Below are 18,100 nucleotides of genomic sequence, written 5' to 3' on the forward strand. Positions count from 1 at the left end.
CGGGATGGGAGGTTGAGGCATATTGCCTGGCCGCTGATTACAAGCAGCCAGACACCAGGGCGGTTAGCAGAGTACAGGAGGGTGCGGTGCACATCAGAGAAGCTTTGAAAACCAGTTTCATGACTGGCCAGGTTACGATGTGAAAGTTCTGTTTGTTTCTCCCTGATGAATCCCCACCCCCTTTGGTTCACTCTACTTCCCTATAAGCTAACCACCCTTCCCTTCCCTCCCCTCCCCTCTTCGATCACCACTTGCAGAGGCAATAAAGTCATTGTTACTTCACATTCATGCATTCTTTATTAATTCATCACACAAATAGGGGGATAACTGCCAAGGTAGCCCAGGAAGGGTGGTGGAGGAGGAAAGCACCAGGTGGGGTGGAGGAGGAAGGAAGGACAAGGCCACACTGCACTTTAAAACTTATTGAATGCCAGCTTTCTGTTGCTTGGGCAGTGCTCTGGGGTGGAGTGGTTGGGTGCCCAGAGGCCCTCCCACCACGTTCTTGGGCATCTGGGTGAGGAGGCTATGGAACTTGGGGAGGAGGGTGGTTGGATACACAGGGGCTGTAGTGGCAGGCAGTGCTCATGCTGCCTTTCCCGAACCTCAACCATACGCCAGAGCATATCAGTTTGTTCCTCCAGTAGCTTCACCATTGCCTCTTGCCTTCTGTCAGCAAGCTGACACCACCTATCATCTTCACCCCGCCACCTGTCCTCGTGTTCATATTGTGCTTTCCTGGACTCTGACATTGTCTGCCTCCACATATTCTGCTGGGCTCTTTCAGTGTGGGAAGACTGCATAAGCTCAGAGAACATTTCATCGTGAGTGCGTTTTTTTCACCTTCTAATCTTCGCTAGCCTCTAGGAATGAGAATATAGTGTGAGCGTTGAAACATTTGCAGCTGGTGGAGGGAAACAAAGGGAGAGTGGTAGTTAAACGGACACATTTTAGAGAACAATGGATAGACTCTTTCATGGTAAACCTTGCTGTTAACATTACATAGATATGTGCTTTCAATACAAGGTCACATTTTGCCTCTTATTGAGGGTATGCAGGTTTGGTGTGAGAGATCACTCACGCAGGGCTGGGCAACAGAATTCGGCTTTCAGGCAGCCATAGTAAGACGCAGTCTTTTGGCTTCTTTAACCTTCATAATGTGTGGGAATGGTTTCAAACAGCAGCGCCCTCATTTCCCATACCAAGCAGCCGTTGGGTTGGCCATTTCAAATGGGTTGGCAATTTAAAAGGAGGGGCTGAGGTTTTCAGGTTAACGTGCAGCACAAACCCAACTAACCCCCCCACGCACATCCCCAATTCTCTGGGATGATCGCTTCACCCCCCCCCCCCACCGCATGGCTAAGAGTGGGGAATATTTTTGTTCAGCCACAGGCAAACAGCCCAGCAGGAATGGGCACCTCTGAATGTCCCCTTAATAAAATCAACATATTTCAACCAGGTGACCATGAATGATATCACTTTCCTGAGGATTACATAGAGAGATAAAGAATGGATGTTGTTTGAATGCCAGCAGACACCAGGACCATACGCTGCCATGCTTTGTTATGCAATGATTCCAGACTATGTGCTACTGGCCTGATAAAGTGTCCTACCATGGAGGTTGGAATAAGGCTGCCCTCCCCAGAAACCTTTTGCAAAGGCTTTGGGAGTACATCCAGGAGAGCTTTATGGAGATGTCCCTGGAGGATTTCCACTCCATCCCTAGACACGTTAACAGACTTTTCCAGTAGCTGTACTGGCTGCAAATGCCAGGGAACATTAATCATTAAACACATTTGCTTTTAAACCATGTATAATATTTACAAAGGTACACTCACCAGAGGTCCCTTCTCTGCCTGGCAGGTCTGGAGGCAGCCTTGGGTGGGTTCGGGGGGTACTGGCTCCAGGTCCAGGGTGAGAAACAGTTCCTCGCTATCGGGGAAAATGGTATCTCTGCTTTCTTGCTATGAGCTATCTTCAACCTCCTCCTCCTCATCTTCTTCATCTCCAAAACCCACATCCCTGTTGCGTGCTACTCCATTGATGGAGTCAAAGCACAGGGTTGGGGTAGTGGTGGCTGCATCTCTTAGAATGACATGCAGCTCATCATTAGAAGCGGCCATTTGTCTATCTGGTTTTTTGGTAGGCTTGCCTCAGCTCCTTAAGTTTCATGCGGCACTGCTACGGGTCCCTGTTATAGCCTCTGTCCTTCATGCCCTTGGAGATTTTTTCAAATGTTTAGGCATTTCATCTTTTGGAACAGACTTCTGATTGCATGGATTCATATCCCCATACAGCGATCAGATCCCGTACCTCCTGTTTGGTCCATACTGGCGCTCTTTTGCGATTCTGGGACTCCATCATGGTCATCTCTGCTGATGAGATCTGCACTCACCTACAGATTGCCATGCTGGCCAAAGAGGAAATGAGATTCAAAAGTTCGCGGGCCTTTTCCTGTCTACCTGGCCAGTGTATCTGAGTTGAGAGCGCTGTCCAGAGCGGTCACAATGGAGCACTCTGGGATAGCTCCCGGAGGCCAATACTGTCAAATTGTGACCATGCTACCCCAGTGCTAATCCCCTTATTGGGAGAGGAGTACAGAAATTGATTTTAAGAGCCCTTTCAGTAAAACAAAAATGGCTTCGTCGTGCGGATGGGTTCAGGATTAAATCGATGTAATGCTGCTAAATTCAACCTAAACTAGTAGTGTAGACCAGGGCTTAGTCTCCTTTCAGTTACACCAGTTTTGCATCAGTTACTTCCACAGACTTCAGGGGAGGTATTCTGGAATTACAACAGAGTGAGTGAGAGAATCGAGATCTCAGTTCACCATGTTCCATCCACTGCCCTGTAAAGTGCTATCCAAGTATATTAGTTATGTGACATTACCCCTTGTTTAACAATGCGTCACTGAGAGAATCCTTTGGTTTGTTTATCAAATAAAAATCCAACTAAAACTTTTTCTGTTCTCCAGGCATGAAAGATCTAGATGAAATTAAAATAAGAAGATGGGTCTGATCCAGTATGGCAATTCCAATGTGTGTGGACATTTGCATATATTCAAACTGTACATGCAACATGTCTAACGTTAGAGTGCAACTCATGGTGGGATATGGGTATTTGTCTGTTTGGGTGCAAATGCACGTGGACTTTTGCAAGCATCATTTTAAAAGCCTAGGCTCTGATTTCCAAGTATATGAGTTTTATTCAATAAACTGTCACATCGCTAGGAATGTCCTAAGATATAACTGAGATGGGGGTGAGGGGAAGGAAATAATAAAATCTTATCCAAATGAGCAAAGCCACTGATGTATCATATTTTAAACCCTATCTTTAATATCTTTTTTAAAACTGATAAAATGTATTGATTTTTTCAAATACTATCTGAACTGAAGCCAAAACCAATTATAAAGTAACATGACAATGCAAAATGGAAAATATCATTTTATCATTTGCCATCCTAATTTCCTTAATATAAAATTTGGAGACTCCATAAAGGTAATTTTCATTACAGAGAAAAGGAGAGACAAGAGTAGTCCCCCCCACCCCCACCCCAGCAGGCTCTGTAGACATACCCTTAGCAAAGAGCAGGGTCCTACTATAGCTACAACACCTGGATCCAAAGCAAAAAGCTATATCCCAGATTACATTTTAGTCACATAAAGGGAGAAATTCTGTAACCTCACTCATGCAAGTAGTTCTGCTAATGTCAGCAGGACTACTCGTGTGAGCAGAGCAAGCAGGATTTTGTCCTAAATTTCTAATACAGTGATACCATTTTCAGATCTTTTTGGAATTCATCGATTGATACCACCCTGGAGTCATGCAACACACAGCTGAAAGGGCATATCATACAAGCTTGGAAAAGTTCACTATTGATCATCCTTCCACTAAGCTATGTCCTCACTATGAGCTATGGGTGTGATCCCACTGCTCGTGTACGTGTGCTTGCGCTAGCTCTCATCAAGCTAATGCAAATGTAAATACCAGTGTATCCACAGTAGCACGAGTAGTGGCAGCAAAGACATGGCTGAGTCATGCCTCCACTACCACAGCTGCACTGCTATCTAGACTCTCACTAGCTTGATGAGAGCTGGCTCAAGTCTGTACATGAGCAGTGGGGTCATACCCCTAGCTCATAGTGAGGACATAGCCTAAGATTACATTCTATCCGTTACAAATTCTGCCGGGTTTGAGGTTTGGTTTTGCTTTACATAACTGCTCTGACCTCATCCGAGTTACATAGGGACAATTCATTAGAGCAGAATTTGGTCTTAGTTGGATGTGCTCCACAGTAATGGTGGCTTTTATTCAAAAATATTGTAAACGTTACATTTGAGTCATAGTTGGAGCCTCAACTATTTGGGAAAGAACAAGTTAAAAATTACTTAGACAAGTTAGATGTCAAGTCACCAGGGTCTGATGAAATACTCAAGGAGCTGACTGAAGAGCTATCTGAGCCATTAGCGATTATCTTTTAAAAGACATGGAAGATGGGAGAGATTTCACAAGACTGGAATATAATGCCCATCTATAAAAAGGAAAATAAGAACAACCTAGGGAATTACAGACCAACCAGCTTAACTTCAGTACCCGGAAAGATAATGGAACGAATAATTAAGCAATCAATTTGCAAACACCTAGAAGAGAATAAGGTGATAAGTAACAGTCAGCATGGTTTTGTCAAAAACAAATCATGTCAAAGCAACTTAATAGTTTTCCTTAACAGGGTAACAAGCCTCATGGATGGCGGGGGAAGCGGTAGACATGGTATATCTTGACTTCCATAAGGCTTCTGATACTGTCTCACATGACCTTCTCATAAATAGACTAGGGAAATACAACTTAGATGGAGCTACTATAACTGGGTGCATGACTGATTGGAAAACCTTTCCTACAGAGTAGTTATTAGTGGTTCACAGTCAAGCTGGAAGGGCATATCAAGTGGGGTCCCGCAGAGATCAGTTCTGGGTCTGGTTCTGTTCTATATCTTCATCAATGATAGTGGCATAGAGAGTACACTTACAAAGTTTGCGGACGATACCAAGCTCGGAGGGGTTGTAAGTGCTTTGGAGGATAGGATTAAAATTCAAAATGCTCTGGACAAACTGGAGAAATGGTCTGAAGTACATGGGATGAAATTCAATAAAGACAAATGCAAACTGATCCTTCCTAATTGGAGTAATCTGTTTCACACATAGAAAATGACTGCCTAGGAAAGAGTAGTGCAGAAAGGGATCTGGGGTCTTAGTGGATCACAAGCTAAATATGAGTCAACAGTGTAACACCTGCAAAAAAAAACAAAACAAAAAAACAAAAAAAAACCCTCACCTCATTCTGCGATGTATTAGGAGGAGTGTTGCAAGCAAGACACAAGAAGTAATTCTTCTGCTGTACTTTGCACTGATTAGACCTCAGTTAGAGTGTTGTGTCCAGTTCTAGGCATCATATTTTGGGAAAGATGTGGACAAATTGGAGAAAGTCCAGTGAAGAACAACAAAAATGATTAAAGGTCTAGAAAACATGACCAATGAGGGAAGATTTTTAAAAAATGGGTTTGTTTAGTCTGGAGAACACTGAGAGGGGACATGATAACAGTTTTCAAGTACAAAAAAAATTCTCCTTAACATCCTAGGAGAGGACAATAAGCAATAGGCTTAAATTAGAGCAAGGGCAGTTTAGGTTGGACATTAGGGAAAACTTCCTAACTGTCAGGGTGGTTAAGCACTGGAATAAATTGCCTAGGCAGGTTGTAGAATCTCCATCAATGGAGATTTTTAAGAGCAGGTTGGACAAACACCTGTCAGGGATGGTCTAGATAATACTTAGTCCTGCCATGAGTTCAGGGGACTGGACCAGATGACCTCTCAAGGTACCTTCCTGTCTACAGTTCTATTATTTTATTCAGTGCCCTTTAATATAATTTATCCAATTTATCCAAAAGCATAAACATATCATCCAAACTTTCCTCCAGTTCATCTGAAACAAGAAAGTGATGGTATCTGTAATGTTTCAGTGAATGGACAGATATTTTATCCAGTTGCCTTTTCAGAAAACAGAATTAATACCTTAGTGTCCCAATTTGTGGCTTCCCCTTCCCCTCCCCAGAAGATAAGTAAAAAATGTCCAGTATGGCATCATCTATCTCATTCACTACTGCCTTGTGTCCTGTCTCTGTTGTTGAGAAAGTGCTGCTTGGACTCAGTGTCTGGTTTTTCCCTTAGCCTTGATTTCCCACCCCTCCCCTTTCCAGGATTCAGATTAGAACTGTGTGGATAACCATCAGTGAATAATGTATTTGAACATTGTCTTTTTAGGGTGATGAATTTTCTACACACAGATGGTAATTTTCCTGAACTTTTTCCCTGTCGCCGTATAGTTACTGTGAGTGATTCAAAGTCCATAGCTTGTTTATAAGCAGTTTTAACAGCATGGCCAAGTGGATTGGACACACCTATTGTATGAGCTTGGCCAAGTCACTTCAGCTGTCTGTGTGTCTGATTCTACTCCCATACACTTCAATGGCAAAACTCCCATTTACTTAAATGGTGCAGGATCAAGCCTTGTGCCTCTTTTTCTCTCTAACGACTTTAATGAAACTACTCATCTTCTTAAAGTTAGGCAGCTGTGTAGCTGTTTTGCTGCATCAGGCCATAGTGCAGAGCCCCTTGCAGCACTGAGCCCCAGAACTTTGAAAAATTAATCATATAGCTTGAACCCTATTATGGTTTGCTTTCACTCCTACTTATATTGTGGTCAGTGACTGGAGATGCTTATTATTAGACTGCAAAATTCAAAATCTACCTTTTGTGCCCTTTTCTGTTACACATTTTGCTATTTTATTTTACATGATTTCATTACCCTCAAAGTTCACTAGATGCAAAATTTCAGTGGAGTGATATTTTCACATCTAAAAATATGCATTTCTGCGTCCTTTTAGTGTAGAGCTAAGTTTTCTCAAATTTCAATCAAATTTTCACTTGAATGTGGCCATGTTCAATTTTTTTTTTAAATGTAAACCTTGTAGAAAAAAATATTTCAGGAAAATGGTATTATCAAATGTGAAAAAAACTAGAAGTTTGAATAGTTTTGCTTTTTATTATGAATATTTCACACATGTAATCCATTTTATCCTAACTGATTTTTCCATTGCTAATTGTAATAGTTGTGCAGTAAGATTGTGCATTTCCTTCTGCATCTGAAATCCACAAATAAGTAAACAGGTGGTCGAACCCTCCTGTTCTGTTACTGGTTTGCTGCCCTATATTTTTGCATTGCTTTTTAATGAATACTGTGCAAGCAACTCACCCATCTGGCACTACGGAGAAATCACATAAAAATAAATATACACCTGCCTCCTAAGTGAGCAGAGCCTTTTACGTTTAAGTTTACTGCCACATCAATATCTATCAATTTTATGATGCTTTAAAGTCCTAACCATTGACATTCTTATGACATATTCTAACTGCAGTTCCAAAACTTTCAACTAGCCAATCTGAAGGTATAATTTCTAACTAGCATTTTGTTTCTAGTTACTTGTTAGTAACTAGAGATGGAAAGAATGTATTGATGATTTGGAATGAATACTGCACATTTTGCTTGAAACCAGTTATCTTGGTTGTTGCAACACTAGAATTGCAGAAGTCTCACTTCAGACAATAGGAAGTCAGCAACTAATCTCTTTTCAATATCCTGAGAGTCAGAGATGCCCTTTTCAAAGTACATGCTAATCTCCTGTCCTGCCATAGTTCTCTGTGTATCATTGTGTTTGGTTAACTCTTCTTTCATAATGGGATCCAGTCCTTTAGTCAAGAAAACATTTTATATTCTGAAAAAACTTTTAACTAAAATATCTTAGGAACTCTCAATAAAGCTAACTCTTTGGGAAAACGTATTCTGTGCATGTGTATATAGGGTCATATTTTTGTCACTTTTATCCCAATGAATAGTTTGTCACGCCACAAGTTGTCCCATGAGCATGGATAGTAGAATCTGGATTTTAGAGATTAATTTAAATACATAATTATCTATTTTAATGTATATATCTTCTATAAAAAGTACTTCTTTCCTTGCTTTAGGTCCTTTAACAATTATTAAAAGCATAAACCATTATAAAACTGTATGTGTTTTTCATAGCCAGCAAGAAAGGATCTTATTAACCTTACTACTTCTGCTTAGGGCTTAATTTTTAATTAATTAATTTACTTCTATCACTAACCTGGGCCATTGCTTGAGACAAAGTCTTATAAGTTATAGCGACATAAGTGGTAGTATAGGCATAGGCTTATACTTGAAATAGTCTCCTTGAAATAGTCCAGGACAGTTAATGGTTGCCATGTCACTCAGGGGTGTGAATAAGCCACCTCTTTGGATGACATAAATCAGACCGACCTAAGCACCAGTGTGTATAGCACTGTAACGGTGGGAGAGCTTCTCCTGCCAACATAGCTATGGCCACTCGTTTGGGGTGGATTAAGTAAGTCAACAGCAGAGCTCTTGGAGCTAAGAGCAGCTACACCAGAGATCGTACAGCGACGCAGCTGCATCGATGCAGCCATAGCTTAAGTCTATAAGTCCGCAGTAATGGCATTCAGGAGACCGCTGCTAACAAACTATGGGCCAGATTCTCAGATGTTGTCTGGTAGGCTTGGCTCCATTGACTTCAATGTACCTACATCAGTTGATTATATGGCCCCAAGTATTAATTTTAGGATTTTAGCTGTGATATCAGTTTGCCATGTCTATATTTGTTTTATTTGTAAAAGGTTTCAGCGTGGTAGCTGTGTTAGTTTGTATCAGCAAAAACAAAAAGGAGTCCTTGTGGCACCTTAGAGGCTAACAAATTTATTTGGGCATGAGCTTTCATGGGCTAAAATCTACTTCATCAGATACACAGAGTGGAAAATACAGTAGCAGGTACAGTACATGAAAAGATGGGACCCTTACCAAGTGGGGGTCAGTGCTAATGAGACAATTCAATTAAACTAGGCTATTCTCAACAGTAGAATACCAAGGGAAGAAAAATCACTTTTGTAGTTGTAATGAGGGTGGCCCATTTCAAACAGTTGACAAGAAGGTGTGAGTAACTTAGGATGGCGAAATTAGTTTTTGTAATGACCCATTCACTCCTAGTCTTTATTCAGGTCTAATTTGATGGTGTCCAGTTTGCAAATTAATTCCAGTTCTGCAGTTTCTCGTTGGAGTCTGTTTTTGAAGTTTTTTTGTTGAAGAATTGCCACTTTTAAGTCTGTTGTTGAGTGACCAGGGAGATTGAAGTGTTCTCCTACTGGTTTTTGAATGTTATAATTCCTGAGGTCAGATTTGTGTCCATTTATTCTCTTGCATAGAGACTGTCTGGTTTGGCCAATGTACATGGCAGAGGAGCATTGCTGCCACATGATGGCATATATCATATTGGTAGATGTGCTGGAATTAATTTGCAAACTGGACAGCATCAAATTAAGCCCGAATAAAAACTGGGAGTGGATGGGTCATTACAAAAACTAATTTTCCCATACCGATGAAGTGTGTTTTAGCCCACAAAAGCTTATGCCCAAACACATTTCTTAGTCTCTAAGGGCAGGTCTACACTACGGGGGAAAATCGATATAAGATACGCAACTTCAGCTACGTGAATAACGTAGCTGAAGTCGAAGTATCTTATATCGAATTACCTACCGTCCTCACGGCGCGGGATCGATGTCCGAGGCTCTCCATGTTGACTCCGCTACCGCCGTTCGGGTTGGTGGAGTTACGGAGTCGACAGGAGCGCATTCGGGGATCGATATATCGCGTCTAGATGAGACGCGATATATCGATCCCCGAGAAATCGATTGCTACCCGCCGATACGGCGGGTAGTGAAGATGTACCTTAAGGTGCCACAAGGACTCCTCTTTGTTTTTATTTGTATAAGTTTGTTACTCTCTGACTATGCAATTTGCCCGTCATGTATTTTAAAGAAAAATGGCCTAAGCATCAAAGACCATCTCATCACTTTACCTAAGTAGTTTACAGGATTTGGCAGTGGACATGCAAAAAAGAACTAGTGTGAATGGATTAATAACTCAGTTTATTTCTCTTATCAATATGTAGTTATTATTCAGTATAACAAAAGAATTCACAGTGTTATCTCACATTGTCTAATAACACACTAAGTGTCTGATGCTGGTACCCCACTATCCATAAAACTCCATTAACATTAATGGGAGATGCATGCAAATGGACAGAGAGATTGGAAATTTAATGAATTATTTAGTGTATGCTACAATGAATATAAAAAAATCCCAACTGAAATATTTGGGGGGAATGATAATTAGTATCATTTGGAGATACATGAAATCATAAATACTTAATGTCCTTATGGATTTACAATGAAATATGACAAACTATCCAATTAATTCAATTAAAATAAAGTAGTATACTGTCATGTACACTATGAGCATTCCTTATTTATTCCAGTGCATTATTTATTATAATACCATTGGGAGATAAATGAATCTGGCATTGGTATACAGGTGATAAGGATCTCTCTAGGATTTCCAATGCAATTGAACATTAAATAACTCCTTTGGTGCCGCTGGAAGCTCAATGTATTGCCAGACAAAATGGATCCCTTTCAGACTTACATCAGGGTCTTAGAATCGTATGAATGACAGGAACCATGCATGTATTCCTTAGGGCTTTAACTGGACCATTAACTAGAGAAAGAGGGTTTTTTAACCACATAGTTGCTTGACTAAGCCTATATAGCACTTGAACATTACAAAACTATGATTAATATGATTAATCTGAATTTCTCTTTGTTCTTACTGTTTGTCCCTTTTCCTCATGTCATACCAATGTGTGTTCTCCAATAACACATGTGCAATTGACTAGAAATGTCATCTAAGCAATATGCTGAAAGGTTTTCCCCATCCTTTTATTCTGAGGAATACTCTCTCTTCATTCACATCTCTAAATCCCTACTACAAGGCCATAAACATGACATTCCACCTGAGTCTGCAAAGACATCTGAGAACCTGTCCTGTTAGTCCCAACGGTACTCCATAGCGTAACTCTAGGAGACGCTTGTGAAGTGAACAGCAGTGATTATCAGCACACCTGATTTTGCACTGAAGCATAACTTTCTTATGATTTTTGTATCTTTCAGAATCACAATATAACTGAAAAAATACAGATATATTCTCCACGGAGGGGGAAGGAGGATTTTTGACAATAAGGAACTGACCAAAGATTGCCATCCCCATTTATTATCAATGTTGAATATGTGCATACTCAGTTTTGGTGGTGATGGAAATTCTGTATCAGAGAGAGAGAGACACACACACTTTTGAGTGCTTTGTGCTTGACTGTATTTTCTGTAGAAGCCTTTAGCTTGAGAGTTGAAAACGTGACTTGTCAAGTTATATTCAGTTAGCCAATGTTGGTCCACTGAGCTGGAAACAATGTTCTGTGGTGTTTATACTTGACTTTTTTCTTCATGATTGCATCAATGAACAATGGTTTCAGTGATGTGGAGTTTATAGCATGAAAAGACCTCCAGCCACAGAGAACATAAACCAAGTACAAGACACTGAATGCTCTGACTAAAACAACAGCATTAGGGACAGAATGAAGTTCCATTTCATCCTCTGGTGCTATAGGGATCACTGTCCTTCTCCAGCAACTATCCCTCCAAGAGAGTGGCTATGCGGTGCTGAACTGTAACCTGACTTCTGTATTTAGAACTGAGTCTATTAAATGCCATGTGAAGCTCATATCCAAGGAAACATGAATTGAAACTAACCTGGAGCAACAAAGTTTCTTAAACACCATTCAACTGAGAAGGCCCAAATTTCAACATTTAGAGACTCTTTCTCTGCAATACTGATCAGGACAGCACAGATGCTCTGATGCTGTGCAGAGTGCAGGGAGCGACAGACCCACCACATCTTTTCTCTGACTTCAGCTATCAGTGTCCTAGAAACCAGACTGTTTTTGTACTTCCCTTAAAATGCCATGATTTATTCTGCATCAGCAGGAAGAGCCACTGTATTTTGCTAGCATGTACTTAGACTTTTAAAAGGAAGATGGAATAATTCAATCTCATTCCACAATGCATACATCCAAGCTTGTTAGGAGAGGGGTGGAGAGTCATGAAACTCTTTGTGACATCATCAGGGCTGTGAATAATGGTTCATCAGAGCTTCATAGTCTCCTTTGCCCTTTCCCATGGGTTATGAAATTCCAAGAGAGAGAAAACCTCATTCTTGTAAAAGGTCAAAGCCTATAATAATCAGTGTTATAGCAACTGTAAAATTTCAACCATATTGGTGGTACACAATGTTGCCAACTCTTGTGATCTTTATCTCACAACAGTTGATGCTTTTCTTAAAGCCCCATCTGATGGAATTAGGTTATTAGCTGAGAATCTTGGCTTTCGTTTATTTTAAAAAAGTAAGTCTCTGACCTTTATGGATGTGGAGCAAAGAGTGAAAATATGAACCATAAGTGCTCCTACCTGAAGAAAATAAAAGAATGCCAAATTTAAAAAATCTCATTATTTTTAAGCCAATTTTATCATTTTAGTGCCTGATTTATGACTTTTAAATACTTAGAGTTAACAATATGGCCATTGGCATCCTGAGAATAAGGTGTATCCAAAAACTATGCAATGATTATTTTGTATTTATAAAAATTTAATGGGGTCACAGGATCAAGGCCCTGATTCATCACATCAGTTAAGTGCTTGCTTAAGTCCCATAGACTTCAATGTGAATTCAACACATGCTGAAAACTAAGAATGTGCTTAAGTGCTTTTCTGAATCAGGGCCTAAATGTGTTAGCAAATGACTAATACTAGTTTTAAAAGAAAAGACCCTGCATCACCCATGTTTTCTCAGATTTGCCTTTCTCCATAAGTTAACTTTTCCTTTGTACATATTAGCCATGAAAGGATTATGATTTTCTCAGAAGCGTTTGCCACTTGAAACTCTATGCTAAATAAATATTCAGGCAATAAATCTTGCTCTGTAGGTTGTTCATTATATTTAATATCTGAGCTGTTTTGATCAGTCACAAAAGTCACCTGGTATGTTTTTGTTCCCTGATTGGGTTTGCATAACTCCTGGAAGCAAATCTCTCAGGCAAATGTTTTTAATTTATTTATCATTTGCATTTATAATGGAGTAGCACCCAGTGTGTGCTAGGTGCTTTCCAAATACAGAAGATCATTTGATTGTGAGCTCTGTGAGACTAGGACTGTCTCTTCCTACGTCTTGGTACAGTGTGTAGCACAATGAGGCCCTGATCTCAGTTGGGGCTCTTTGAAATAGCACAATATAAATAATATAAAGACAACCCAGTCCCTGCCCTGTACAGCTATACCAGTTCAAAGTTCACTTTCTGTAAATATTCTTCAGCATTCAAATTCAGTAACTGTTTCTCCCCTGTGGATAGTGAACACACAAGCAGAGGAAATACAGCCAAAGCTTTATGTTACAAACATTAATGAGACTCTCTGAAGCAGGGTCCGTTTCCATCTGTGTTTGTACAACACCCAGCTTGATGGGGCTAACAATCCTCATTGGGTCTTTGAGGTAACCATGACCTAGTGCAGTGGTTCTCAACCTTTTTTAGTTTGTGGACCCTTATAAAATTTGGAATGGAGGTGAGGCCCCTGTTGGAAATCTTAGACATGGCCTGTGGACCTCTAGAGGTGCGCTGATCACAGCTTGAAAACCACTGTTCTATGGTAACTACAACCTTTTGTGGACCTCTTAGACAGTCTGAGGACCCCCAGGGGTTGGCGGACCACAGGTTGGGAACCACTGACCTAGTATATAATGATAATTGGGGGAAGATGTATGCAGTATTCATTCATTACTTTGTGTCACCCAGCCTCCCTGCTCAGAGCTTTGCTAAACTGACTCCAAAATTGAAAACCATTGCAGCCAATTGGAATAATGCGCACTAGTACTGGCAAGTAAACTTTAGGAAAATACAGTATTATCAAAATCCCATTAAACTGCCATATACCTTTTCCTCCCTACTTATTATCCAGATATTTGTGTATAAACTGGAGTTTTCTCCCTCTGTAATCCACCCTCTTACACTGTCTGATTCATTCAGTGATGCATTACAATTTGTTATCATACAAGCACGGGATGGTGATCTCACCATCAGATGGATCAGGCAACAGCAGTGCTGTGCTGTCATGCCCTATTGTTCTCATTATACAGTAGCATTATCCTGATGCAGCACAAGCTAAACAGACTGAAACTCCCAGGGCACTTTGAATACGAAGCGCACAGCCATTTTATATATTTTTTTCTTCTACCACTGTGTCCTGGTGTATGTCACTTATTATCATGGGAAGAAGTATGACATTAAGGAAGGCTGATCTCATACTGTATTTACTGATGAAAATTCAAGCAAAAAATGGGCTATACCTGGAACCAGCTAGAGCGAATGGCCCAGGATAGAAGACTCTGGAGATCTGTGGTTGGCGGCCCATACCCCGGTTGGGGTGACGGGCATGAATGATGATGATGATGATGATGAAGAATGCTAATCTTTAAAAGTGACACTGGATTGATCTTTTGTGTATCACAGGTGTCTAGAATATACTGAAACTCTAAGACAGCTTGCAAATGGTGCATTTAAAATTTGCTCCTTACAAGGAGCAGGATGGTGTGTTAAATTAGCAAGTCCATTAACCTTTCATTTCTGGAGACTTGGCTAAAAATGTTTGATTATAGCCACAAGAGGTAATTTGGTGGCGTCATCCAAATTTTAAATCAAATGCGCCGGATAAGGGCTAAAAAGTTCTTTGTTTCCCTTCCCACCTTTCCTGTGTTACGTGGGGGGGCTATATGATAGTAGTGGTTCCTTCTGGCCTTCAGATTTATGAATCTCTTTTGTAGATGTTTGTAATAGGTACATGCTTCTGTTCCTTATACCATACAATAATTCTGAAGTTTGTGTAACTTCTCTCGGTCATCATTGCCTTCTATACCCATTTCATAAACAACGATAAAACAATCATCCGGCTATCCAGAAGCTTTTGATCTATTTAATTTAAGTTTTCATAAGCTATGTACAGAAACAAAGTTGCCAAAGGAGAAGTGGGAGAGAGAGAAGCCCATGCAGATGAGTCCAGATTGTACGTTATCCCACACTGTCGGAAAACAGTACAGGGCTTCTCAATATGAAAAGATAAAATAATGGGTTCCAAGCATAAATAATGGAAGTTGTTCTTGACGGAACTGAGAAGCATCACAAACCTCAACAATTTCCAATCCCAGAACCTGATCCTTTGCCCACTAAAGTTAATGGAAAGAATTCATGCAAATTCCCTTCATGGAGGGAGGTGAAGAGGGAACCGCGTATGACACATGTTAGTCACTTTCTTTAATTTATCTGTGGAGGGCATTTAGATAGCACGGCACTGTATAAAAAGGTGAATAGAACAAAATAGTGGGGCTCCCTGATTTTGTTGGTCATTTCCTGATTATCTAATAGGAAGAAGAGTTATTACCTTGACTCCATGTTGGGGTTAGTATTCTTATTTTGTTTGTTTGTTTGTTTTGTTTTTGGCCTGGGAAGTGTAAAGTGGCTTAAGAAAGTTGGGAAGGGGAAATAATCATGCTTTATGGGACCACAGGGGAAGTTCTGAAGATTATCAGCAGACATAGAATCTGATTAGATTAATAGAGTCCTCAGTGCTGAAGAGGATGATACTGATAGTTATATCATTTATATACTGAAGAGATAATGCAAAATAATCTTTTTAAAAAAGTATTTGTCTATGTGACGGGCTGGATCTCCTGGGATGTCACCTGGTGTGCTGGGACGCCACTGAGGCAGCCTGTTCTGCCAGCCTGGGCCCCCTTGTACCTGGTCTTGCTGGGCTAGGCTCGCCAGCCTTTTCCAGCCAAGCACACAGGCAGGGCCACACCCAGCTGCACAGAGAGACACAGATCTGCTCTGGGAAGGCTCAGCTTAAGGGGACTTGACACAACACCCAGATGTCCACCCCCCCCCTTGGAGTACAAACCCCAAATTATATGAAATTCACCTCTTCCCTCAATATGGAAGAGGGTATGCACAACTTCTCCCTCTCCCCCTCCAGTTAGAAATCACATAAACTGGGTTATATTGTAAACCAGAAATAAATGTATTAACTATTACAGGTGTATTTTAAGTAGTTGAGGAGGTAGCAGACAGAACAAGGCAGATTACTAAGAAAATAAAACAGAGCACGCAAACTAAGCTTAACACATTAAAGAAACTGGTTACATGTACATTCTCACCCTAAATATGGTTCTAATAATCTTCTTTACTGGGCCTAGTTCTTTCCCCCAGTTCAGTTTTAGTTGTTTCCAGCAGTCATCTTGTGTGGAGAACTAATGACCTGGATTACCTCACTCCCCACCCTTAAATAGGATTTGCATAAGGCGGGAGTCCTTTTTTTCCTAGTTTGACCCCCCTCAGCTTCTTGTGGAAAAGTACAGAATTCAAGATGGGTTCCAGTATGAGGTGACATGGTCACATGCCTCCGTAGGGCCCGTGTAGCCATTCTTCACAGGCTGACCCAAACACTCACAGGAAGACTAAGCTTTTTTACAGTCTATTTTCTCTTGCTGATGGGCCATAAGCACTGTCGGGCTTTTTCATTGTTGTACCTGAAGTGTTAGCAGGGGGCATCATCCAAAGTAACATAGTTGAAATATAGATACATAGTCAATATTCCTAATTTCAGATACAGAAATGATACATGCATTCAAATAGGCTAATATATTCAGTAATTTATAACCTTTCCAATGATACCTTACAAGAGTTCTCTTGTATAAAGCATATCTTAGTTATGTCATATTCCGACCACAAGCACATTTTCATAAAGAATATGGCGTATAATGTCACAGTCTACTCATAAAGTGCATTTAGAATGCATGACAGAAAAGCAGAACAAATGGACCACGAACATACCTTACTACTTATGTGTCAACTTAATATCCTGGTCACACTGCCAAAATGTAATCTGTAGATGTTATGTGGAAACAAAGTCTGAAAGAAATTAATATTTAGGATGAATAGTGACTTCAACCAACCTTAATAGTGTTAACAGCTGACAATATAATTATGATATGTTACCTCTCTGCTTGTAGTACTGAAGTTTATACATTATTCAATGTACCTAAAGAACCATTCTCAATTAATATGAAATTTATGAACGTGTTGTACTACATACTTAACTGAATGCAGACTTTAAAGTGTTGCAAACAAAAGATGACATTACTTATGCTTTCCTAGCAGGTATTTGCATAGACCGTTCAGTCTGAGTAAAATGTATACCCCAAGATAACACTCTCATTCTATCTCTTACAATTTCCTTGGGGGCTTTTTGCAGAAGGCTGATTTCCAAAGCATATTTCTCATTTTACTCAATGTCAGGAGACACTCAGTAAAAGATTAAGGAAGATGTTTTCATTTGGAGTTTTCTTTTTTTTATTATTTAAATGGAAACATAGGTTGAGAGTGGGCAGCTCTCTCCTAACAAAATTACTTGTAGTGACATTTTTTGTAATTGTCACCTGCCTTCTCCTTTCACTTAGCAATGGCCTCTGGACTGCTGTGGGCCTGCAACAATTTCATAGTGACAGAATGATGAAAGATTGCACTTCAGCCAAATCCTTTTATGCTGCCTAATGAGTGGATTTTTGTCCACAGTGGACATTATTTTAATTTGGCCTTCAGCAAAGCACCACTGTATGAGGTTTTCTTGACTGACAAAAACAAGCTTTGTTTTCTATATGTGTAGTATGAAGATTTTATAACTTTGTATAAATTAAAAGCAAAGTAAATCTGCATTAATGCAACATTAAGAACGTGCAATTTATATCAAAATAGCCAGGAAGTGTAAAGATTATGGCTTGATTTTTCAGAGGTTGCTATGCATTCACAACTTCCATTGTTATCAATGGGAGCATCTCTGAATAGCTGCCGATAAATTCTACAGTAGCATTAATTTAACCAAGTCGTACAACTTACACACAATATATATTTATCAATATGAAGAGACATGTAATAATTTGTACATTTTGCCAATGAAAACAGGAAGAG

This window comes from Mauremys reevesii, linkage group 2 (genome assembly GCF_016161935.1).
Source record: "Mauremys reevesii isolate NIE-2019 linkage group 2, ASM1616193v1, whole genome shotgun sequence".
NCBI lineage: Eukaryota > Metazoa > Chordata > Testudines > Geoemydidae > Mauremys > Mauremys reevesii.